At 42.0% G+C, this 24,557-nt stretch overlaps 1 protein-coding gene across 7 annotated transcripts in view; it reads left to right on the top strand.

The window, feature by feature from the left end:
• MTUS2 (microtubule associated scaffold protein 2) overlaps window positions 1–24,557 on the top strand; it is a 271,182-nt gene that overhangs the window by 38,858 nt on the left and 207,767 nt on the right. For 3 of the 7 annotated variants that reach the window (XM_033087045.1, XM_033087049.1, XM_033087048.1), the window contains one exon: window positions 23,640–23,698. The exons of the other annotated variants lie outside the window; for them this stretch is intronic. The gene's annotated coding sequence lies outside the window, so the exon portion shown is untranslated. The remainder of the gene's footprint in view (window positions 1–23,639; window positions 23,699–24,557) is intronic. 7 annotated transcript variants of the gene reach the window in all.

The raw sequence follows: 24,557 nt of genomic DNA on the forward strand, positions 1-24,557 counted from the left end.
CGGCTAATCTATTAACAAAATTCTAAAAGCTGCCAACACGGAAGTGAGAGCCCGCGGCAGCCCCAAGCCAAGCTGGAGCCCGGCCGGCCCCGGCAGAAGTGGGAAAGCCTGGCAGAGGCGGGGCCAGCAGTGTGGGGGGCGGGTGGCAGAGCCTGAGCCAGCAGGGCGGGGCAGGGAGGGCGGCAGAGCCTGAGCCAGCATGGCGGGGGAGCCCGGGAGAACTGGGGCTAGCAGTGCAGGGGAGCATGGCAGAAGCAGGAAGGCCGGCGGGTGGGGCTGCCTGGCAGCGGGGGAAGCCCAGCATAATCGGGGCCAGCAGCGTGGGGGAGCCCGGCGGTGCGGGGACCTGCAGTGCCGGCCAGGGCGAGGAAACGCGGCGGCGGTGCAGACGGGAGGGGGCGGCCGGCGAGCCTGGCGGCGGCGGCAGCCCTGCCGGCGGGGCGAGCGAACGCGGCGCTCGCGAAAGCGCCGCTCGGCGAGCCAAAGCGGCGCTCGCGAAAGTGGCGCTCGCGAAAGCGCCGCTCGCGAAAGCGGCGCGGGGCGGGGCGGGCGCGGCACTCGCGAGGCGCGGCGCGGGGCGAGCGAAAGCGGCAGCGGGGCGGGCGGCGAGCCCGGCGGCGGCAGCCCTGCCAGCCGGGCGAGCGAACGCGGCAGCGGGGCGGTGCTGACTGGAGAGGGGGGCCAGCGAGCCCAGCGGCGGCGGCAGCACCACCCGGCCAGCCCCGCCGAGCCGTGGCGCTGAGCTGGGCCACCCGGCCCCGTCGGCAACCATGAGCGGGCCGAGCCTTCCTGGCCCCGCCCCGAGCCAGTAAAGCCCGCTATGCCGCGATCCTGTTACTAATTGGCCAATTTGTGAAAGCTGCGCACGGATTCTCGCGACGAACGAAAGTGCGGCTAATATTCGGGGTGCGGCTTATCTATTGACAAAGACAGCAACATTGTCGAGGCACCGGGGGTGCGGCTTATAATCCGTGCGGCTTGTATTCGTGAAACTACTGTAGATTGTAGCACAACATTGCGTTTGAAATTCCAGATTTCTTAAAGTGAACATACAGCCTATTCTCTCCTCAATCGCATAAGGTGCTTGTTTTTCATAGCAGAAGGATGAAGTGCTTAAAGTGAAGAGTGTCTATTAACAGAACACTAAACTGAGCATCAGGAGCTCATCACTGTTCCTCTCTTTTACTTATCTGTCCAATGACCTGGGGCAAGGATTTTTCCTGATCTGTGTCTTCCACATGACTCTGAATTTCCCCCACTCTTTCTTTTTAACTCATCCTGCTTTAATTTTCTGAGGTGGTGTTAATTTCTTACTGTGTGTTTGTATAAAACCTACAGCACTTGACTGCATGCCTATGAGCAACTAAAGATGAGGGCTTGTTTGGAGATGCCAGGACAGTAGAAGATGCATGTCCCAAGGAGTTAAACATAGTAAGTAGTTGAGATGAGAAAGTTTTATTTTCAGTTGGGCATAAAATGCCTGGCCTGTTTCAAGAAGCAAACTTGGATTCCTGCTAGCAGAGGTACACTGGATGTAGTTGACAGGAGTTCAACTGGAGAGGATTACAGTTGTTAAGAAATTCCTTTTTTTGCTGAACTGTAGTTCTTCAAATTAATATAATACTTAATGTGTCATTGACTCCTCAGAAAAAGTGTTTTTCTCATCTTCACAGTTAATGTGTGTTTGTTGCTTCAGATGTCCCCGGGAAGAGAATGTAGTTTTGGACCCACACTGTCTGGGCTTTGCCCCCTGCAGCAGGTCCATGTCCCCAAGCTGAGATTGGGACACTTCTTTTCAAAATCTCCCCCAACTTGCTTCTCTGATGAATGGCTGAAAGCAGTTGCAATAAAAAGAGATTTGAGGAGGGCAAGAAGGAAACAGGGACATCTCTGCATCCGGACTGGAGAGGCTGTGAGGTACCATAGTGACAATTTCTACCTTATTTTGCTTCTTTCTGCCTCTACAAATGGTGTTATCAGGATTTGCTGGATTGTGCTAGATGTTTTCAGAGCCCCCTGAGTGCTCTGGTAAGCATTATTATTGCATTCTTCCATGTAGACAGAAAATATGGTAGAAGCCAGTGGATAAGTGTATCTTTCTTCAGCCAGATCTCAGTGATTTCCTCAAATCCAGTTGATAAAGCTAAGCCCAAATTACCCTTCAATCTCCAAAGCACCTATCAACCTCTCTGATTACGCCTAGATCAAGTACTTCAAAGAATTTTAAAAAACTGAAGCTTACATCCTATGGCCTGGTTTCTTCCCCAAGGTTATTTCATTATAGGACAAGTTGAGTGAGGGGGAGAGATTAGCAAGTTTTTGTAGTTTTGATTGCACACATATTTGGATCAAACTGTTATAAAATTTTTCATGAGATCTGCAAATTGCTTTTTGAAAGTAAATTTAATCCCTTTGAGCGTATTGTGCACTTTATAGCTCTTAAATGATGCTCAGACTACAAGTGTTGTCCCTGTTCATGAAAAGTAGGTTGTCTTAATTTGTAAGATCATGAGAATCTTTTAAGCCCACTGGCTCTCATTGTAGTCAATGGGATATTTTTGCTTTGTGTTCCAGCTGGAAGAGGATCAGCTCTGTTGCCACTGGGAAATGTACCTTTAACTGTCCTGCATTCTACTTTAGTAATTGATGTGTTCTGTGCTAAGCTGTGACATTTTCATTTTCTAAGCTGTTTATTAATTCCGACACTGAATAATTAAAAAGGAGAAAGAAGCACAAGGAAAACATCTCATAGAAAGACCATCACAGAAGCTGTGTATATAAAATAGTATGCAGACCATAGGGTGGGCTGCAAACATAAACAAAGAGCTGAGTGGAATCCAAGGAAGTCCAGAAGCTATATTTCCAATTATGCACTTACAGTGTCTTTAAGTAAGTGCTACAATACCCTCATCAAATTCTTGCTTGGTACTTCTAAATACAGAACTTGGAAATATAGGCTGACATAGTAAAGCAGCATCAGTAACCTGCTTTCCACTGTAAGATTGAACAAATACGGCACAGTCTGTTTTCCTAAAATTATTTTTTTAAACACTGTCTACACAGATAACATGCAGTGGTGACCTACCATATCTCTATAGAGAAATTAAAGAATAACAAAGGGGGGAAAAAAAGGCAATGCATTTTGAGGGACTGTGAGGAAGCAAACTGAAATTTGAGAGTTAATTGCCAAAAAGCATCGTTTGGTGTTTTTGGGAGAGCAGCAAGCACTTTACACTCTCTCTTCTTCCCTGGTATTTCACTTTTTATACCAATACAAAACAACAGCAATGTGTTTTTAATCTTTCACTTCTCTGTATTTTACCTTATCTTCTCCTCAGAGGTTTCTAGAGAAAACAGGATCCAAAAACTTTGATGGGGAACAGATCAGATAAATCTGTGTGGTTTTTCATCTGATTTGAACTGAACTGACACTATGTGCAGTGCTGAGGCAAAGACACGAGATACAATTAAGACTATACAGCCCTCAGGAAGTATTAAGATTTAATAACAAGACCGAAACCTGATGTGCCATTCCCTGCCCATTACAGCATGGCATTTGGATGCTGTAAGTATGCTTCAAAATGAGTCTCTTGCTTGGTTATGCAAATTGTTCTTGTACCAAGGAACCACTATGTGCTGCAAAATTAAAACTGGGAGGAAAAATAACCACTGTGGGATAACGTGCAATAAATCCGCTAAAGCTGCTGGCTCTGGTGAGGTAACGTCCTGTCCCTCTATGGGTGGAACATTTCTCTATTGAATCATTACAGTTTTACTCAGAAACATCCTACTGCTTGAGCTGCTGTGGGAAGAACAGTAATGTCAAGCAGATATCAGGTTTTCCCAATAGGAGCATCCTGCTGGGAAATGGGCTGCACTGGTGTGATGGTGTAAAACGCTCAGCTGCGGCAGCTCTCTGTAATTGCTATTCCCTTCTGATTCCTTTGCTGAATGTACAAAACTGCTTCTCACAAACAGATCTGAGAACAAAATCCTTGACTTGTCACCAGTGTAATACTCTGCATGCTAAGCTGGGGTTTCTGACTAGCTTGCCTTCATCATCTCTTGCAATCACTATCTGATACCAGGTCTGTCTCCTGTTATGGTGCCAAAGCCTGACACTGAGAACAAATGCTTCTGTTTCAATCGGTGATGTTTAATTTTTCATGATGAGTGCAGTTTGGTGCCTCCCCAGGTAGGAGGCTCTGCTGCTAATTACCAAGGAAATGTTTTCTGCCTGCCCAGGACACATGTGCACTCTGCATCTTGGTTCTGTTAAGCAGCTGAGCTGGGTGGGATCAGCGGTGGTCGCTGCTGGCTGAACTGACAGCCTCTTACTACTATTGCTGCTTGAAGAAAGACCTGCTCAGTTTTCTCTTGTAACTCACACAGCTGCAAAAGAAAGTCTGTTTTATGAGGACACTGTTGAAGGAGGTCTGTAGTCCTGCTTGGACTGGTAAGCATCACTCCCCATAGAGGAGTACTGTGTGCTTGTGGTGTGAACAAAGAGCAGGCTGGGTTTGGTTCTTCCATGTATTCTTCAGTGGTCGGGAGTTTGGTCCTAATAATCTTTGGCATTTGGCTTGTAGACCTGCAGATCTCAGATCTTCCATAACGGGTTAAAATTTTTGTGGATTTTTGGGGGTTTGTTGTTTTTGTTTTGTTTTGGCACTCTTTGGTATATGGTTTAAAATGATTGCTGTGTAAGTTTTATTTTCTGTGACTATGTTGGATTGAAAAGATTGGTAAGGTTTATCTTTTTTGATGAGCTTATATCAAGATAATTGAATAGCAGAGCAGTTATTATATTCCATTTAAAAGCTGTTATATGGAGTGCTCTGGGGTTTGCTTAAAAGGGGTTGTTTTGAATGTATGCTTATTTCTTACACAATTTCTTAAGCTGTTGTTTAGCCCCAGCATTCATTTTTTAGTAATAAGTCGCACAGAATTCTGCTCTTTTCTTTGATCCTGCATTGTTTGCCAGAAGGATTTTCAGTAGCAGTCTACTATACTCAGAGTAGAGCATGTAAGGGAAGGAATTAGAAATGCCCCATCGTGGGTTTTTTGTATCTGCTTGTGCTGAAGAGAGGCAGCTTATATAACAAATATAAGACAGTAAAAACTCTCTTTGGATAAAGGTGTTAAGTGGACTGTACCCTTTACCATCATAGAAAGAAGAGGCTGCTGCAGTGCTCGACCTGCCTGGGCTGCTCCAGTAGTTTCGTCTTAGGGAATTCCTGCTTCAGAGTAAGGGACACTGCAAATAGAAGCAGCACTGGCAAAAACAGGCAGAAGAGTTTGCTTTCCAGGGAGTGCAGCTGGTTTATTTCCCCAGCCAGAGCACGGCTGGCTTTTGGGTTCTGTGCCTGTGGAGACTCCTTAGCGGCTGTGAGGTATGTATGGGGTGTAGGTTTGACTTTCTGGGGGCACTCTTGGCAAGTCTCACCCCACGGGGAATCAAGGAGGAGCAAGGAGATCTTTGGCAGGGACTTGGCTGGGATGATGAGCCCCACAATGATGCTTTGAGGAGGGGCTGCATGCAGGGCTCTTCTCTATATATATTTGACTTTCTGAAGAGTTACTGATGAGGTATTTTAGTGTGAAGTTGGGGTTTGTGACCAGCTGAGAGCTTACTTGTGTAAGTGAACGGCTATGACACTTTACCTTTTTCCACCAGGGCAGTGGTAACTCGAGTAGATCTTGCAGCTTTCTGCAAGTCCTGCAGATTTTGGTGTGGTCCCTCCTACAGACACAGACACCAATGTCAAAACTTCACTGAAGACAGAAACCAAAGGTCTAGCGCTCATTGTGAAGAAATCAAAAATATGAACAGATACCCAAAGAGAGAGTGAATCCAACCCTGATGCAAAGCGTGGTATTAAAAAATCATAAAATCTAATTTTCAAGTTAGGATGGTGACATACTCAAAAAGAGGTCTTCTGAGCTCTTGGGAGGTTTCCTTCGCACACAGGATAGAAACTTATGTCTTTAAAGTGAAACTTAATCTCATGCCTCCTGGACCAGAGTCCTTTAAGAAAAACAGTAACATAACATTCAGCAATTTGTTGTTGTTCCTTGGGGATTTTTCCCCCCACCCATCCTCACTGCTCTTGCTCATCCCCTTTGTGTTCAGGGAAAATTAGTGAGCTGCACTTATTACGGTAAATCAGCTGAGTCCTCACCTCCTCCTTCAGGCCAGCAGAGTGCCAAGTCCTTATTTTGGGTTTTGCCCACCTTTGACCTGGGATAAGAGCAACAAAAGCAGTTTGATGTTAGACTTCTTATTAGCTCAGTGTGTTTTATATGCAAGGGTGGAATGATTGTTTTCAAATCAGCAGGTCTTGAGGTTTTTGCTGCAAATGTTTTGTTCAGAAAATGACCAGGCTCACTGATCTGTGTGAGGTGTGTGGTACCAGCCTGAGCCAGGAACTGGAACTCTTTGGTTTTAGGAGTACATTTTATTATTGAGACATCAAGTGCACACCCCATACTTGAGCAGGGCCAAGCATCCTGTGTGCTAGGGAAACATTTCAACAATAAACCTGAGCTGAATAAATCCCTGTTTCCTGTAACTGGGGAATATCCACGTGTCACTGATGAATTCTGTCAGCTCACATGTCGAAGTTCTATGTTTAATGTTGAAATTTAGTTTTAGAAGAGATTTACTAAATCAGTGCTGTTATAGATGGGCAAACACGTAAGTAAACAGAGATTAATTGATTCAGGACAACTGAGCTCCTTGCTTGGAAGAAGAGTCCCTGGATGGGATCCTGTAATGGATGTCTGAGTGTCAGGGTAAAATATTGACGATTATTTTTGCGGCTCAGGTCACTAAAATGAATGAATGAAATTATATCTTAGAGAAGAAAATTGATTTGCATTAATTTCTGCTTGGGATGCACAATTAATAAAAGAGCTATTTATCAGAAGATACAATACTGTGTCTCTTTAAATTTTACTGTAATATTTTGTGTGCTCAATTTCTAGAGTGTTTTACGTAGGATCTTTTAGAGAACTAGAAAATTACTTTCATAAATGCACAAAAATGAGCAAACAATGAAAAAAGCCACCCCACATCTGATATTATCTGGTCCCTAATTTAAAGTGGCAAACCACTAAGAATTCAGAATTAGTAGCACTTCACAGCTAATACTGACTTGTTAAAGATTCCTGATATTAGAGCATCCTATTGTCTTACATAGCTATGAAATTTCAGTGTTGATTTGTAAGTAATCCAAATTTGTCTATCTATAGATCTTTGTTTTTGTAGTAAGAAAGGCAAAAAAAATGAGGATCTTTTGATATGAATGCATAGAAAGATCATTAGGTTCATTTTATTTTACAAGCATTTAATATTTCATGTCTCCTGCCAGCCCAGCTGGGACTCCTTAAAAGCACACATTTTCAGGAGCTGACCAACATGTTTCTGGTGCAGGGTTTGGTCTATTTTTTCATCATTCTTTTTTTTTTTTACTCAGAAAATGCTGATGGGCCAAACTCACAACTCTCAAGTTTGGATGAATTTTTAATTTTATAGAACATTCAAAAATATTTTGAAGCTGCACCAGGATACCCCTGCAGGTTCAAAATAAAAGAATATAGTTTTGTTTATGATTTTGGTGAGGTTAGAATAAGGTAATTATGCCAAATGTACAAGTAAAAGGCAAAATCAAGCAATATTTTGGTGCCATTAAAATATTTCATTCTCCCAAATACTGTAAAATATTACTTCTTGAACATTTTATTATCAAAGTCATTTGCTTCCTAATATGTGTGTCAAAAAAACAGGGTTCTGTCCCCAGAATTAGAAACAACAAAGACTCAGCCCATTGGGACTCCAATTTTGACATTGATTTTAATGTGGAAGACAGACTGGGATCACTGTGAGGGGTGTTCTCATGAAGCTTGTGACAATTATAATAAGTATGAGATAATGATAGATGAATATGGAAACATACAGATGGCAGCTGGTGGTCCATGAAAGATGCACAAAGCCACATCCAATTTGTTGTATTGGTTCAGACAGGTTTATTGTCCCTCAGTGCACTGTGTGGAATGTATTGTGAGAGTCTGCTTGCTCTGTGTTCCTTCCCTGAATTCTGTTTGGACTTGTTCTGCTAGCAATAGTTTATTTTTAAAATATTTATCTTATTGGCTAATATTTCAGTCATTTAGTTTTGGGCCATGTCACATTTCCTCCACTAAACAATGAATTTTTTTCTCAGCCTGTCTTCTCCCCTTCTTGAAATGAAGCAGCCATTGGTGTTTTCAGGGGTTCAAACCCACCTAGGTTCCACATGGTCTGTTTTCCATGGGGTTGGAATGGGTTGCCATGGGAGCTGCTGTCCTGGGGCCAATCCTGAGGGTCTCAGCAGTACAGGGGACAGCACAGGAGCACAGGTTGAAAAACTTGACATGGGATCCTGTTTAATGAAAATAATTGTGTGGATAGCATTGGAAATCAAAGCCCATTCTCTTTGCCAGCTGGTTCAGGTTCGTACCAGCTATGCCAAAGCTCCTCAGTGTCACTCCTGCCAACCTGCTTTTAAATGTGAGGGATGTTTTGGGGCCAGTGGTTTTCCCTTTGTACTCCAAGTGTTTGCTGGAGAACCTCAGCTCTGCTGCTGCCATTTTGCTGCCAGCAGCTCATTTTAGACACAGGACTTGGTATTGATTAGAATTGATTAACATTTCTATAGCACTTCTTCATGTGGAGCTGAGTGCCATTGTAGCCACTTGACAGCAGGTAATTTACATCCTGGAAGGGTAAAAGGTCTTGCCCTGAGTAATTGAAGGGATGACAGCGACTGTCCTGCTCATGTCTGTGGTGGTACCCAAGGGTCCTGAAGGAGGGGCTTCGTGCAAAGCAGAGAATCCAGTGTGCCTGTGCTCGGGGTCTCGGGAGACCTTGCAAGGTGGAGAGGAGGAATGGAGGTGTGAATCTGCCTTTGTAACTCTGGGTCTGTATCTGCTGTATCAGAGAAGCTTCTGGAAAAAAAAATTGTGAAGAAAACGAAATGTGCATTGGACATCTGTCCTCTTCTAGCAACTTAGCTCTTGTTTGAGTAATAGAAAGGTGTGAGCTCCTGGAATGAAGCATTTGTAATGAAAGCAGTGATCCAGTGATGCAGCTTGTGATCTGGTTTTGAAAAAAACCGTCGACAACAACAGTCAGATTTCTTTCTTTATTTGTACTTCTGATCTCTGCAAAAAACCCAAAAAACCTCTTTGAGGCAACTCCAGAAGTAAAATAGAAAATGTAAGGTGCACATGCAGGAATCCTTCAAGCTTTACTGCACTTGCTTTTGTTTCATCAGGAGTATTAAAAGTCACTTGAAAGATTTTTAGTTTTCTTGTGCTCAGTTTCTTTATCCAAAAAATATTGGAAATGTCCTACCATTTCTCCTCTCTTTGGAATCTTGCAGAGGACATAGATGTGACTAGCTAGCATTTTCTTTCATTCCTTAATTGAAAGCCTGGGAAGTTTTGATCATTAATAAGCATATCTTTTCTTCCACCTATTTATCTGGCATCCCTACAAGACATAGGTTAACACTGCTGAAAAACAGTTTTAACACATTTGATCAAAATTATTTCTTTCCCTCAAGCTGAGGTCACTGTTATGGTTGCCATCATTCTCTTTCTTCCTCACTCATCAAGGGGATCTTTCAAATAAATACTGCAGACAAGGACTGAATTTAAAGAAAATGCAGCAGCCTGTTCTTTGAGGCACTCTCTATGCATTAAAGAGAAGGAAAGAGTTCTAGCGGCTAGATTTAATCGTACCCCATGTGTCTTGGTTTACCTAGGCATATCCTCTTCCACTTGGTTGTTCAGGGCACCCTGAGTGCTCACAGCTGGTTTAAGGTGGCCTCAGTTCCCAGAAGGCTGTTGCCACCACGGCACTCAGGAGTGGCTGCACACATGCTTTGGGCACAGGTGCCTGTAAATCTGTCCTGGATTTCTGAGTGACTGGAGGGACCCCTTCATTTCATCCCATAACAGTTCAGGTTCTGTACCACCATTAGACAAAATTATCAAGTGTCCGTTCTCCCTGCTCCAACTCCACTGCCTCTAGGGGCCGTGAGCCAGGCCAGGTAGGGCATGCTTCCATCTCAGCTCTGTCTCTTCCCTTTGCAAGGCAGCTGCTCCATTTCTAGCAGCAGCGCTCTGTGCTGCTCATGCAGGCTCCTCAGCCAAGTCCATAGCTCCCGACTCACCGACCAGAGTCTGAGCTGGTAAGTGTCCTACTACTGATTGCTACTGAGCCACTGCACTGTGGGCCTAAATAAGGCATTTTTGAAAGTACTTTGTGCTTAGATGACATGTCAGTTTTGCTGCAGTTAGCTAGTATTATTTGTCAGGCTGGGGTGAGTTCTGGCATATTGCATTTGATTCTTCTTCATATATTTGGTATATATTGCAATACCATCAACAACATTTGCAAACACTCTCTGCTGTTTGACTGGGCAGTAATGAAAGTGCTGTAATGAGTCTGAACTAGGTGGCAACCAGGGAATCATGAAATGATGCTTGCTTTATAAGACTTGCAAATTCATCTGGGAAGCATCTTTGCAGGTGAACGGAATAGCAGCCCATTTGGTTAAATTGGCCCCGGATTTGGGGATATGCAGAGGTCATGGTAAGATTCAAATGCTATTGCATCAGTCATTCAGAATGCAATAGCTTCCAATACCACATATTCTGCTCAGTGCTGCCTTTGCAAGTAGATAGAGGGAAAAAATTAGCCTAAGGGAATGCCCATGTTTTCTTAGAGAATCAGACCACTTGTTTTGCACAGGTGTCTGTGTTTTGTGTGTGTGCATGTGTAATCCATTACTTGCTGAGCCAGACAGCCAGCTATTATTCTCTGGAACAGGCAGAAGCTAAAATCTGCTGTGGACTTATGCTGTGCTGGTCCTTTTTTGACTGACTGACTATCTAGGTGAATATATTTTACATCCCCCTTGTATTATAAATATGTCAACTATAAAATATATAGGAGGCAACAACCATAGATGAGATTGTAAAATAGTTTTCATTACACAGTTTCCTGGATTTAGGTGGCCAAAACTTACTGAAACATTTACTTTTCTAGATGAGAAATTCCAAACATGGCCTATGTCCAAAGATGACAACCTGATTTTAGACGTTTTACAGATTCACTAAACAATATTTTTGAGAGAGGAAAGAAGAAAAATAAATGTTAGCATTTAAAGTGATTTTTAAGATGCTTTCCTGGGAAGGTGGGAATCATATGGAGCTTTGAACCTAATGGCCTGATCATGTTTGCATAGCAGGGGTTTCAGTGTGCTACAAATTTTGGGCAAATGGTATTAATGATCATTTGAAAACCAGCTGATGTTTGTACACAGCACAAATCCTACGAGCCCTGCTGTCAGTCTCCACGGGAGTCAGGTATGCTTGCAAAGTCAGTCGGGTTTTATAATTAGCCGCCTGATCCAGTGCACTGCTCCAAGCTGTCTCAGAAAGCTTTCCAACAATTTCAGGGGATGCAAGGTCATGGCAAGCAGACCTTTTTCTTGTAGCAGCTTGAGCCCTTGTGCTCCCTGTTGGCCGTAGGGGATGAATGTCCTTAAAGCAAATAAACTCAGCTCCATATAGGGAGTTCAGAAGAGCCTTTGAAGATTGGTGCCCTGTCATCTCAGTGGGGATGTCAGAGCCCTGGAAAGTTTTCTGTGGAAAGGTCTCCAAGCAGGAATGCTCCATACTCTTCTCCAAGTCTGCTGACGCTGCAGGTGCTTGCACAGATCCATGTAACCCCACCACAGGGAAACTCTATTAAAGTTGCATATTGGAGCACTCAAAGCCAAATAGAAGTCAAGAACAAGGTTAAAGACACAGTTTTACTCCCCCCATCCCCTTCCTACCCTGTATTCATTCTGGTACTTTACAGTTGCCTCATTGCAGCACTATTTTTTTCCCTGGGAAAGCACAAGTAGGTTGGAGGAGAGTGCCCTGGGTGGCTGCTGCTCTCGTGGGAACAGGGGCTGAGAGGAGGTCTCTGTGAGCAGTTGAGGGCTGGCTGGCAGTGTTAGCAGAAACAAATCTGAAAGAGGCATGCAGGGCTCAAACCTGACTGATTTCTTGCTGGGAAGGCACATCACATGCTTCTTGCTGGAGGGGGTTACTCAAAATTAATTGGTGTGTGGGCTGGGGGTGGCCTTACCCGTGCTGGTAGAGTTTATTCTGCAGAAGTCTGAGGACTGTGGCATGGGGCAGTTTGGCTGCTGGTGGGGATGGAGCATGGCCAGCATGTCTCTTCCTGACCAGCTCCAGCCTTGTCACCTGTGCCCTGTCCCCAGAGCTGGTGTGCATGTCATGTGCCTCAGGCAAGACTTACCTGTGCACCTGCAGACTGTGGAGATTGCTTTACATATGTCTCAGAAGCTGGCAGGGAGGACTCACTGTTTGGCTCATTGCATTAGTAACTGCTGAGAAAAGTGTCTGGCTCCTCTTTTCCTTACAGCCTGTGAATGGAAACATTTGGAGAGCTCATTACACACTTTCTCCCAGCTGGCCCTGGGGGGGAGATCAGGTGGTATTTTCTTCCTTCAGGGATGGGTTTTCCTTCCTCTTATTTACTGGGGCATATTTCCTGTGAGAAGGCTGGGCCTCCCTGTAGCTGCTGCCCCAGATGTGCTTGATGTTCCCACCACAGCAAGTTCCATGGGATGCAGAGCTGCATTAGTGTGCTAATATGAAATAAGCTAACAAGTAATAAGCTAGTAAGTGTCTGAGAAGAGTCCAGAAGTAGCTTATGAGCAGTTACCCGAAGATTTCTGCATCACACCCAGTGTGGTTTAAACCTGCCTTCTGCCTCTTCTGGCACTTGATGTGCTGGTGCACCATCCATCTTTCTCCTGGTCATCTGTCCTTAGGCAGCAATGTGCAGGGTGCTGTGTGTGACCTGAGGACTTGCTCCAGGAGCAGCAGCTGAAGCAATGAAGAGCACATCAGCTGTTTCTTCCTTTCACATGGAGTGCATGCTGCCTCTCTGCACCAAATGAGGGGCTTTGCTGCTGAGAAGCACCCTGGTGCAGGTGGCTTCTGGCACTGCTGGACTCTTTTAACAGCACTTGCTTTTTCCACTGAAGCCAACAATTGTGCTGCTAAAAACAGTAGAAAGTTAAACTCTGAAGATGTGTTTTCATATCATTTTGTATCATACAGATTGCATGTATGTATGGGATACTCAACATTGGCTTCAGCAGAACTTATTCTTATTCTGCTTATTCTGTACCAGATAGACACCGAGTATCCTTTAGGAAGCCTAAGCTGGAGGAAGAGGCATTGCTTATGTTTAATGAGGCCAGCTAGCCTGAAGCAACCCACCTGGCTACAGAAACAAGTTCTATGGGATGCTGCTTTTGCTCTCTTCAAATATTTGCTGGAAAGCTGGAGTATTCTAGTGAGGTTATAGCCAAATGCTTATTTTAGTCTCTGGGTGTACAAACCACAGGGTAGAAAAAAATAGATGTTTTCCGCCTTTCTTTGAAGAATTTATATCCTTGTTTTAAAAAGAACATCAAAAACTGAAGAAGGTGCAGAAAGGAACCATAGAAATAGGAAAACACAGTTACAGGCACTGAACTCCTCAAAGAAAGCCTGAGAGGTGACTTGATGTCATATATAAACTCAGCCATAAAAGGATAGTGACAGTAAAAGACTGGTGAAGAAAGGACTGTCAAGGACTAATAGCTGAAAGCTGATACCATTGAAATTCCAACTAGAAGTAAGTCACCACTTCTATGGTTCAATAAAGGAGCTAATGAATGAAATTTAATAACTCCTCATATACAGAGGTCAGACCAGATAATTGGTTCATTCCTCTGGACTTAAGTTCTATGAATCCAAGAGCTGATGTACCTTCCATGGTTTCACCAAGGAAAAACTATATAGTAACTAGCAAACGTGTTTCCTCAACTCTGAACCATTTTGAAAATGTTTTCTATGGTCTAAATGTTGTTTTAGAGTGTCAGAATTTGAGAGGCATTTTTACTTCAATTTTTGGTAAAGTTATTTTGAGACCAATTATCTCTGAATTATTACTGTGTACAATTTGGCAAGCATGCATTGATTTTAAATAGATTTAAGAAAATCTTTGAAAAATAATATGAATGAAGAATCTTTTAAAAAGCTGATGTTTTTGAACTGAGCAGTAGTTTTATCCTTTGGGAAATTAAGCAAATTATTTTGCTTTCAGACTGGTATAAATTAGGAGTAATTAAACTAAAGTCAGCAGAGTGACATTTGTCAGATTGGATGTAAGCAAGTTTGTATTGCAGGCCACCAACAAGGAACAGTCTAACATGTTCTCCTTGTGGGTTTTCTGATTTCAGCTGTTTATTAAGACTGCTTAAATTATTCATGGTGTATAAATTAACTGATAAATTTGAGTTCTTTTTCTATCAGTGAAAATTTGCAGACTACCTCCAAATGCTGGAAAGGAAGGATTTTCAGCCACTGAGTGCTTGTGGAAGTTCACTTTGACTATCTGCGTTTTGTGGCCTGTGGACTGGTCATGCTCATCATGCGTTGCTGCCCTAGCTGAGCTTAGGGTTTAGGCATAGCCATCTTTTGAGCAGGATAAATTGGCACACCCAGTGAGCGAATGAAGGTCTCTTCAGAAAGGGGCAGGGAGTAGAGTTATTGTTGGGATATACAAGACCTGCAGGGCCAGCTCTGTGTCATCCCCTGTGTTCTGCCCCCTCCATCCCCAGCTTATCCCCTCTGAGCCCCTTACCCTGCAGTGTGCAGCATGTGGAGTCATGGTCACACCGCAGCACGAGCCCTGCTGCCTTTCCTCTGCCCTGCGAGCCGCCCATCCCTCAGTGCCTGAGCTGGAGTGTGGGGCTTCCTGCTGTGGGAAAGCAAAATGCCAGAGCCTCCTTGTGAATGATCTTGTTCTTGTGTGCATACATTCACATGCATATATTCATATATTCATATGCGTGTGTGTCTCCATGTGCATAGTTATGTATTCACAAGGAGTAATTGGTATCCAAAGTCTGGGGAGTGCAGGAAAAAGCCTCTGCTGCGTGGCTCTCCTTCTCATAAATTTTCCCCCTGTGTGGGGGGGGGGAAAAAATGTGTGGGACGAGCATGCATGCATTCATTGTTATATACAGGGGAAATTTGCATTGCCTGGTGTGTTTGAATTAGTACATTGATAAAAATGTGGTTTTGACTGTTAGGAGTGGTTACACTGAAGCACTGCGCTTTGTGCTTCTCTTGCCTTAGCCTTTGTCAAGCAATTCTCAGAATAGCCTCAGACTTGGAATGTCTGAATTTAATTACTGTTAACACTAGAGATATTTAGTCCCATTTGAGGGAGGAAAAAACCACAAATTTTCAGGAGTGTAGGTAGCTTGTAAAGATAGCAGCATTGAGAAGTTTGTTAGCTGGTCTGTAGTAATTAAGCTGATTTCCATAGCAACATTATCTGTTCAGCTCCAGAATTTTAAGATTTTTGTGTGCCTGGTAATTACAAGTAATATCCTAATTTTAGCAGAGATATTACATTTTTGTTTGGCAAGAATCTTGTAACTAGGCAAACTGATGGAAGAGTGAAATAATGTTCTATTTTCCTTGACTTTTCTTTCTTGGATCCCTTCAGACTGCTTAACCAGCTAAAAGCAAATCATTGCAGTCTGCTTTCTCAGTACATAAGACTGAATTTACCGTAGAGGAGAAATGTATATGTATATACATATATCTCTATATATATAAAATGTGCTTTCAACTATAAAAGCTTGTCTATCTGAGCAGTGCATAGCAAAACACAAAAGCAGAGCCAAAGTACAGCAATTAAGAATTCCCATACAGTTCTTGTCTGAATTGCTCCAATATGACATGGTAGTGGCCTCTATCTCTGATGAGAGATTTGAAAGAGTTGCTGTTGAGCCCAGGAAGGGAGAGTATCCTACCTGCTCACTAATGAGCCATGGCAGTCATGCAGTTGGGATCTGCAGGGAAAAGAGGCCCCCATCCCATCTTGGTCTCACTTCTCACTGGTGTTCCTTGGTTTCCCTCAGGTCTGTGATCTTTTCCAGGGCAGAGTGCCATTTTTCCACTGAATTTGGTGGAATGACTCCAGTTTATACTATTTGGCCCCATATGACCAGACTCTGCCTATTTCTTACAACCAGCCTGGCACAGTATACTATTTCATAATTATGTACGTTTACCTTACAAATTAAAACATAAATTTTCTACTCACTAATGTTGTCTGTGAAAAGAGTTATGAAAAACCAAGCACCCTCAGTGGGAGAACTTGGGTTTGTATGGGTTTGTGTCCTCCATCCTCTAATCCTTCTCAGCTCCTGCAGCGTGCTGTGTTTGCTCTATTTTCCCAGCCTGGTAGGTAAACATCAGCCCAGGCTGTGGCTGATGTGAGTTAGGTGTGTGGGGACAAACTGTGCCTCCCAGGGTGGGCAAAAAACTCATCCCTGTCTTCTGTACTTACTCAGCCTCTAATTTTCACAAGACCTGTCAAGACTTCTGCCTCTGAGACCTCCTTCTTTCCTGAGCCTAAGCTTGCTTAAAACTGGCCAAGAGGTTCAAGGGTGGCGAAGGATTGACAAATGCCATACAATGTGATATTGTAATCCTCCATTTCCTTAGAAGCAAGGCTAAAAAGTCTGCAGTATTTCGACAATCTCTGCATCTAGGCAGGGATTTATATTTATATATCAGAGTTCACAAAGACCCATTAGATATCTACCTACTGGGTCAACATGCTTTGGGGGTATTTTTAAAGATTTTTCCCCTGTAGTCAATTTGTTTTTTCAATTCACTCTTTAAAATAAGGCAAACACTGGAAATACACCACTTTTGAGTGGCACAGCAGGTTCAGCATATGCAGGGAGTATATAATGGAAAACAGCATTAGAAGACTCGTTCCTGTTGCTAATGAGTTCTGAAGGTAAGAGAACAGTTAATGTATTCGTAACAGACTTATACTCAAAGATTTGTAAATAATGTATGACTTTCTGTGACTGGGAAGCCAACTACCATAAATGTTGGACCCAAGTAGAAAATAATTTTGTAGCAAGAAAGGACTTTGGATATTGCAGATACAGCAATTCAGCTATAATCCCCCTGGCAGGGAAAAAAAATGTAGTCCACTTACCATAGAATATCTGTGGACTTATAATTCCGTTTTTATGGCCTCCTGGCGTTCTAGCAATTTGGCATCTACTTTCCCCTAAGGAAAATGAAACTCCTGGCAGTGTGACCAGTATTTTACCAACTTCTATTTATCTGTGAAAAAAATATTGTTATAAATCTAAATTAAAGACAGCAGAGAAATACACTGTTGGCATATGACCTCCCTGTCAGTGATGGATTTGTGTGTAAATTGGCAGATAGTAACTATTTCTAGGAATTACTAGTGAATCAGACAGACATACTTTGCATGGTGGCCTTTGGGAGTCTGGAACACTGATTTCTTTTACAATGGATTTGAATGACTGAGCTACGGTTAAAAGTATAAAAAAATCCATGCAAATGCTTTTTTGTAAGATTGCAATAAAAATCAGAATGGCTGCTCATCAAAAGGCAATGGCAAAGGGGACAGCTTATGGACTGGGTTCAAGGGAATTGCCTTTGCTCCCAGTTGAGCTGGTTTTTGTAAAGGTAAAATGAAGGCATGAGCAATGCATCGCTGTAACCAAGAACAAACATTGCAGCTAACAACCTGGGGAGGTGGTGGAGTCACCATCTCTGGAGGTATTTAAAGATGTATAAAGTGGTATTTGGTGACATGGTTTAATGATGGGTTTGGCAAAACTGGGTTAGTGGTAGGACTCGATGATATTAAAGGTATTTTCCAGCCCGAACAATCCTTTGACTCCTTTGAGTAGCTCAAATAAGGCAATTTTGGCTCTAGGAGGGGAAGTGGACAGATGAAGGTCTGGTGATGAGAGACAAGAAGTGCTGGTTGCCTATTCTGTTGTTAGTAAGTTTGTGTGAGGTCCAGAAGCCCTCTGGTGAATTCAGCCAAGCTGTCTTCTCTTGGGAAAGTTTTCTTCCTTGCTGGGAGCCACACTCTTGAAGGAGACAGGGGGTTTGAAGCCCTTTGCTATCAGACAAAATATGATTTTTCTTTAAAATTCACATTTGGATTTTGGACCTTTGTGTTCCTGAACACTGCATTGATCTACAGCTCCTGTGATACTGGAGAATGTTATTCAAAGTTCATAATTATTCTCAATTTTAATAGTTGATAGGAATGCCTTTTATTTTTTTTTATTCCTTTGGGTTTTTAATTAAAATATTTTGGATTTAGAAGACAATGGTTGAATTAATAGTTGGAGATATGTTTTCCTGAGGTATGTTTCCATGTCTCTTGGCTCCAGGAAGGGGGTCAGTACAGAGAAAAAAAGAGATTTCTTCCCACTGAGCTCAAAATTTTGGTAAGGTAATTATTAATGAGGATATGGCAAAATGAATTAATTTTATGGGTTAGTTTGGCTCTTTGCTCAGTGAAAATTCAAAATCTAGAAGTTGTGTCTAACAGCGCTTACAAGCATAATTTGCAGCCCTCTGTTTCAAAAAGATTTTATGGACATTTCCTGATTGGCAGCAAACGAGAAATTGCGCTTCTATAAATCCTGCTTTCCTAGGAGATTGTATCCAAAGAACCCTTTTTTCAAGTGCTGGTGCTCTTAGCAGCAACATATAACTTGCTGAAATGAAAGAACAGCTGAAAAATTATATATGTTTATAGTTTAAGCTATTTCAAAAGAAGTGGGTCAAAATGTTCCTTTTTGGTTATGAAACATAGTAATATTTTACCTTCACAGTTAAGATAAATCACCTTGGCTATCTCACTGTGATAACTACATATTAGGACTGACATTTAGGTACAAACTGGTGAGAATCTGGTCTGCTGCATACAAATGAGGAGGCCCCTACACAGAAGCATGTCTTTGGCCTCTCTCTCTGTGATTCTTACACCTCATGCATGAAAAATAGAACTGCAAAAGGGATTTTTAAGGCTGCAGTATGTTGTGGGATTTTTTGTGAGGAGTAGTGAGAACATAAAAGCTGAAGTGGCCTGTCAAATTTTGTCTGATGAACGGATTTGTATGGCCTGCTGCAAAACGTAAGTGGAGTAGTGTTTCTGCCTTAATGGATAGTGCATATAGCAGTAAATAAGAAAAAGCGGAGTTAGCAGTGTTTCTTTGCTTTAAACTTTGTAGGTAGGACATCATAATCTACAATGCAAAATCAAATAAGGTCTTTCCCCAGGAAGGCTTCCTATTAACTTGTGTAGAATATGGAGATTACAGTAGTTTCGCGACTATAAGGCACACCTTAAAGCCTAAAATTTTGATCAAAACCCGGAAGTACGCCTTATAATCCAGTGCGCCTTATATATGGACAAAGTCCGGAAATTTGCTGACAACCTGGAAGTGCGAGCCATGAACCGGGCTGCACGGCTCGGCAGGGCTCGGGCGGGGCCGTGGAGCTCGGTGGGACTGGGGCTCGGGCGGGGCCGCGGGGTTCGGCAGGGCTTGCACAGTCCTGCGCGGCTCACGTGATTCTGTTACTTATTGGTTACTTTGTTGTGCACGGATCCTCGCTGAAAAAAAAGTGCGCCTTATAATCCGGTGTGCCTTATAGTCATGAAATTACTGTACTTTTGCTAAATGTGTTTGGGAGACATTTTTTCTGTTCTCTCTGCACTGTGATCGAGTGGACAGAGGCATTAAGTTCTCCTGTTAAATGGTGAAGGTGAAATGTTGAGAATAGTAATCGTATCTGGCCTAAAACAGAGGAATTACTGGGAACCATGAAGAGAATTTCTTTGAAGATTTAATGGAATATTAGTGACTGGCATTTCCTTGTGGTGCCAGGAACAGGATGATGAACCCCTGGATCAGAGTTAAAATTGAAGAAGAGGCTGTCAGCTAGAAAGAAAAGTTACCCAGGAGGCCCCAAACTTGGGAACACTTGGATGAACTAATAACCATGGATGCACATGAAAGCTTTACTTTGGTTCTTTTCCCCCCACATTTACGCACAAATCCTTTCATTTTGCGAGGCTGTCCTGCATTGTTGCGAGGGAACATACCACTAGATACAACCAACTCTGCTCATGTGCAACCACACAGAAGGCAGAAGGGTTTGCAGGTATCAGGTTCTGTCTCAGAAGAGATTGAAGGCATAAACACTGTGTTGGTTGCACAACTGGAGAAAGAGAAACTCGTTGTGATCTGCTCAAAGAGTGATAGCAGGAAACCTGCTAGGGATAGGGATGTGGTCTGATAACATTTAAACTTCACAGCACTTGAGAGCTATGTTATGACTTAAATTCTGTCTTTCTGGTCACCCAAATGAAGTACCTGAATTGAGTGTGTTGTTGCATATGGTTGTTGAGAATGCACCTGATTCCCTTTCTGTTTATTTTAATTTTAAGTATCCCGTATACAAGACTATTTGCCAGCTCTTTCTTTGCAATTCATTGCTGCATTGTTGACTCATTGTTGGCGATAACGTGGAAAGGAGATAAACTGCAACTAGCTCTGTGCCTTTCACCCTACATGATCTCTGAATGCTTGGCATCACCGTGACCAACTTCAGACACCCCTGAAATATGTACACTGAGTAATTGTGCATTGATTGGCTGGGTTGAGACTGCTCGTGAAAAGCACCTAATGAGTTTGCAATTCCAGTAAGCCTTTAGTGAAGCAGTACATTGGTAATTCTATTAGTGTTTGTTTATGGAAGGAGAGCTTCTCACAACAGGTTTGAAAAGCTAAGGAAACCATTTTCAGACCACAGTAGTACTCAGTTATGGTCATTTAAATGACCACAAAAGATGACTTGTCAGGTAGCAGCTTGGCTGGTTTAGTTTTAGAAGTATTATTCAAGAAAGTAGTTAAACTAAGCTGGAAAAGATGGGCTAGAGAACAAGGAGGTTTGTCTTCAGCTAACTAGAAAATTATGTGTTCAGTATTGGAAAGAAATGTAACAGGTAAAATTCTTGTCGTTGGTATGGTTATTGCTTCAGAGCAATTGCACTGATATTAATAAAATCAGTAGTGGAGATGGAAAGGGATATCTACTGCCCAGGAATATTTAAGATCTACATTACTGCAGAACAGTTTTGTTATACTTTCTAATAAAAAGCAGTGGTGCTTAGATATATCAGTTAAATCACTTTGAGGAATTAAAATACTGGTAAGTTAATACTGATCCTTCTAATTATTGAATAAATTAGCATAAATGAAATAAACAATGCAGTCCAGGACTTAAAAGAAGGTAATTTTCTTAGAATGAAAATTTATTTTTTTCTTAGTATTCAGGTGGGATTTTTTTTTTTACAGTTGACAAGAAAAAAGATATATAGAAATCAAACCAATTATTAAAGAAAGTATAGTGGCTTGCTCTTTGATCCAATAGATATATTTACTTTCAAATAATTTATGAAGACAAGTGCATTCACAGAAGTTTTAAACACTTGGTCTTTTTAGATTCACATTACAATAGTGCTTTCATTAGTAGTGTACCCACATTCCAGAATTCACATCTTTTCCAGTAAAAATACATGAAGTCATGTTGCCAATGCAGCATGCAAGGGTTCTGTGAAACTATTTCATAGAAGAAATTGTGGAGGTGATAATTTAATTTTTTTCCCTGTTTGTTATTTTGGCTACTGCCTTTTTGTCTGATTTCTTAGGTGGGTTTGTAGTGGGCTGATGCCCATATGAGAAAGGATGTGTGCAGGAAGCCAGAGCAAGAAGTTGTCTTTGGTAGTCTGACCATGAGCTCTGGCAGGCTGTGCTGTGACCACTTCCCCGGGGAGCTGTTCCAGTGCCCAGCCACCCTCTGGGTGAAGAACCTTTTTCTAATATCCAACCTAAACCTCCCCTGGCACAGCTTCAGGCCATTCCCTCAGGTCCTGTCACTGTCACCATAGAGCAGAGATCAGTGCCTGCCCCTCCTCTTCCCCTCTCAAGGAGGTTGCAGACTGCAATGAGGTCTCTTCTCCAGGCTGAACAGACCAAGTGACCTCAGCAGCTCCTCATGAGGTTTCCCCTCCAGACCCTACACCATCCTCATTGCCCTCCTTTAGATGCTCTATAATAACTTAATCTCTTTCTAAAATCTCATAAGTTTCAGATGTCTTCAGACTTCAGCAATGTGCTGAAAGAGAGAGGAGAAATAAAAATAGATGGATGCTATCAGACTTGCTATTACGTTCAGAGGACTCTTATTGAATTAATTTGAAGTCTGCGCATTGAGCAATCCATAGTTTGGATGACTGGCACTGTGTTGTAAATAGTGGGGAAAACTGCTGAGGATGTTGTCTAACCTTTCCTTGTAATGGCAGCATCAATCACTCCATGATTAACATGCTCACAGGCACTTTTTTCATCTTCTGGTATAGCATCTCTTCCAGTAAAAAAAAAAAGAAAGGATTAACGGCTGAGCACTGAAGGAAGAAAGTCTTCTCTGAAAGAGACTCTATGAAAGTCCATGGAAAAACATAATTTGTCATGTGTCACTCGGAATAATGAAGCACAGAGAGATACCCTCTTCATCCCTCACAATCTATAGTTTTTAAAATATAAATGGAAATATACAACTGACAATGAGGATTGTTTTTCCATTGAATACCTGTAACCAAATTATATAGTAACTTTGATTTATCGATGCATTTTTTTTCTGGATGGGGAGAAATCAGTCTAATCACATTTTCACAGCCAAAATCTCATTCTTCTGGGATATCAGTCAAATATGTGCTTCCTCTCATCTCTGTCTTGAGCATGAATATTTATTTAGCAAGATTCAGGAAAACTATGTAGCAAAGAAATCTAACTGCAAATAGGAAGATAAAGTAAAGAGAGGAAACATCTAACTGCATATTAAAATATAACTTTGTGTTTGTTAAGTTTTCAGAATGCTCTTTTGACGAAATAATCAATTTTCATCAATACTTGTACTTTAAACAAATCAGTGAAAAAATGTATACTCAATAGACAGCAGTGTAAGAGGTTACTTTATTTATTGAGCTCTTAGAATATTTTATGAGTATTTAATCAAACATTGCTTTTTCTCTATACTGTCCTAAGAGAGGTGATACAAAAAAATTCCATGGCCACTAGAATTTCCAAAGCATGTGTAATTCCCCCATCAAAACAATTCTGAGAAATTAGAAAGTGTTATTTACGTGCACCCTCTGTGGCACACAGCACTTAAGCAGTCAGCAAGTCACTATCCTAAAGATTGCATCCTTTAGTGTTTTGGAGTTGCTAATCCTCTGAACTGAAAATTTCATTTTCTCTGACTTTTAAAACCCAGAACTTCATCCTGCCACAGAAGCACTGCATCCACATTTGAAAGCTGCTCACAGAGTGTTCAGTTTTCCCAGCACTGCACTGGCACAAAAGCTTGTGCTGAATCTCAAACTACAACTCAGGCAATGAAATTAATAGAAAAATCTATGGTAGAAATTAATATAAAAGGTAGTTCAAACGTAAGCTAGACTGGTGCTTGTGTGAAAAAACTGTACTGGCATTTTAATAGATATTCTGTTATTCAAAGAACTTTCCTATTGACCTAGAGTAAATTGCTTTTTCCCCCCCTTTTGGTATCTTTTGAAGGCTTCTGATGAACAGAGCAAGAGTCTTCCCCAAGGAGCATCTTCAGCAGAAACCAAATAGTAAGTAATACATAGTAATTAATCCAGGAGGCATGCAAGGTGCACCTTGCAGACAGCTACTCAGTTCCATGCAGTGGAATTTCTGGGTACCTCCAGAAATTACACTGCCTTATAACTGTGAAGTAGCATATGATACCCAGTTCATATGCAGCCCATGCTTTGGTTTTGGACTTGCACTGGTAGGGCAGTAATCCATGTTTTTCAGCAAGCTTTCTGTGTCCTCTGCTCTTTGTCAAATGTGCAAACTAAAGAAGAGATTGCAAAATATAAAGTATTTTTAAATGCCTAGGTGTTCTTATCCCACTTCAGCCAATTGGTTTTAGGTGATTAATATTAGTCATTTCACAAGAAACAAACAGTTGTATTGAAATTGAAACTAGGTGTCTGTTACAAACCAACTTCTGATCTCACACCTAACTTCCCATGAGAGAAGGCTCATCTTTCTGGAAGTTCATGTGCTATATCTCAGCAGTGAATAAGGGTTTCTGGGAATGTAAGAGAAACAAACTTGGGTAAAATAGTGAAATCTCACCTATTTCATAGTCAGAAAATCTCTGTCTGGGGTGTTTATTCTGATTCTGAAAGAGCTGGACTAGACATCCCATGTGTGCTTTGTCTTTGGGGACTTCCTCTGGGCTGAGATTGTTTTGTGGGAAATAATAAGTCACTTGCAGATATGTGCAGTAGATTCATCACCTAAAATGCAGAGGGGAAATAATTAATTAGATTTTTTGAAACTTGGCTGTAAAGGTTTTGTCCTACTTTGTGACTGACACTTCAGGCAAATGATTTAGAACTTGTGTATTAATTAGAAGCTGTATATAGGATCATATTTCTTATCATTTTTGACAACATGTGT

This window comes from Catharus ustulatus, chromosome 2 (genome assembly GCF_009819885.2).
Source record: "Catharus ustulatus isolate bCatUst1 chromosome 2, bCatUst1.pri.v2, whole genome shotgun sequence".
Lineage (NCBI taxonomy): Eukaryota > Metazoa > Chordata > Aves > Passeriformes > Turdidae > Catharus > Catharus ustulatus.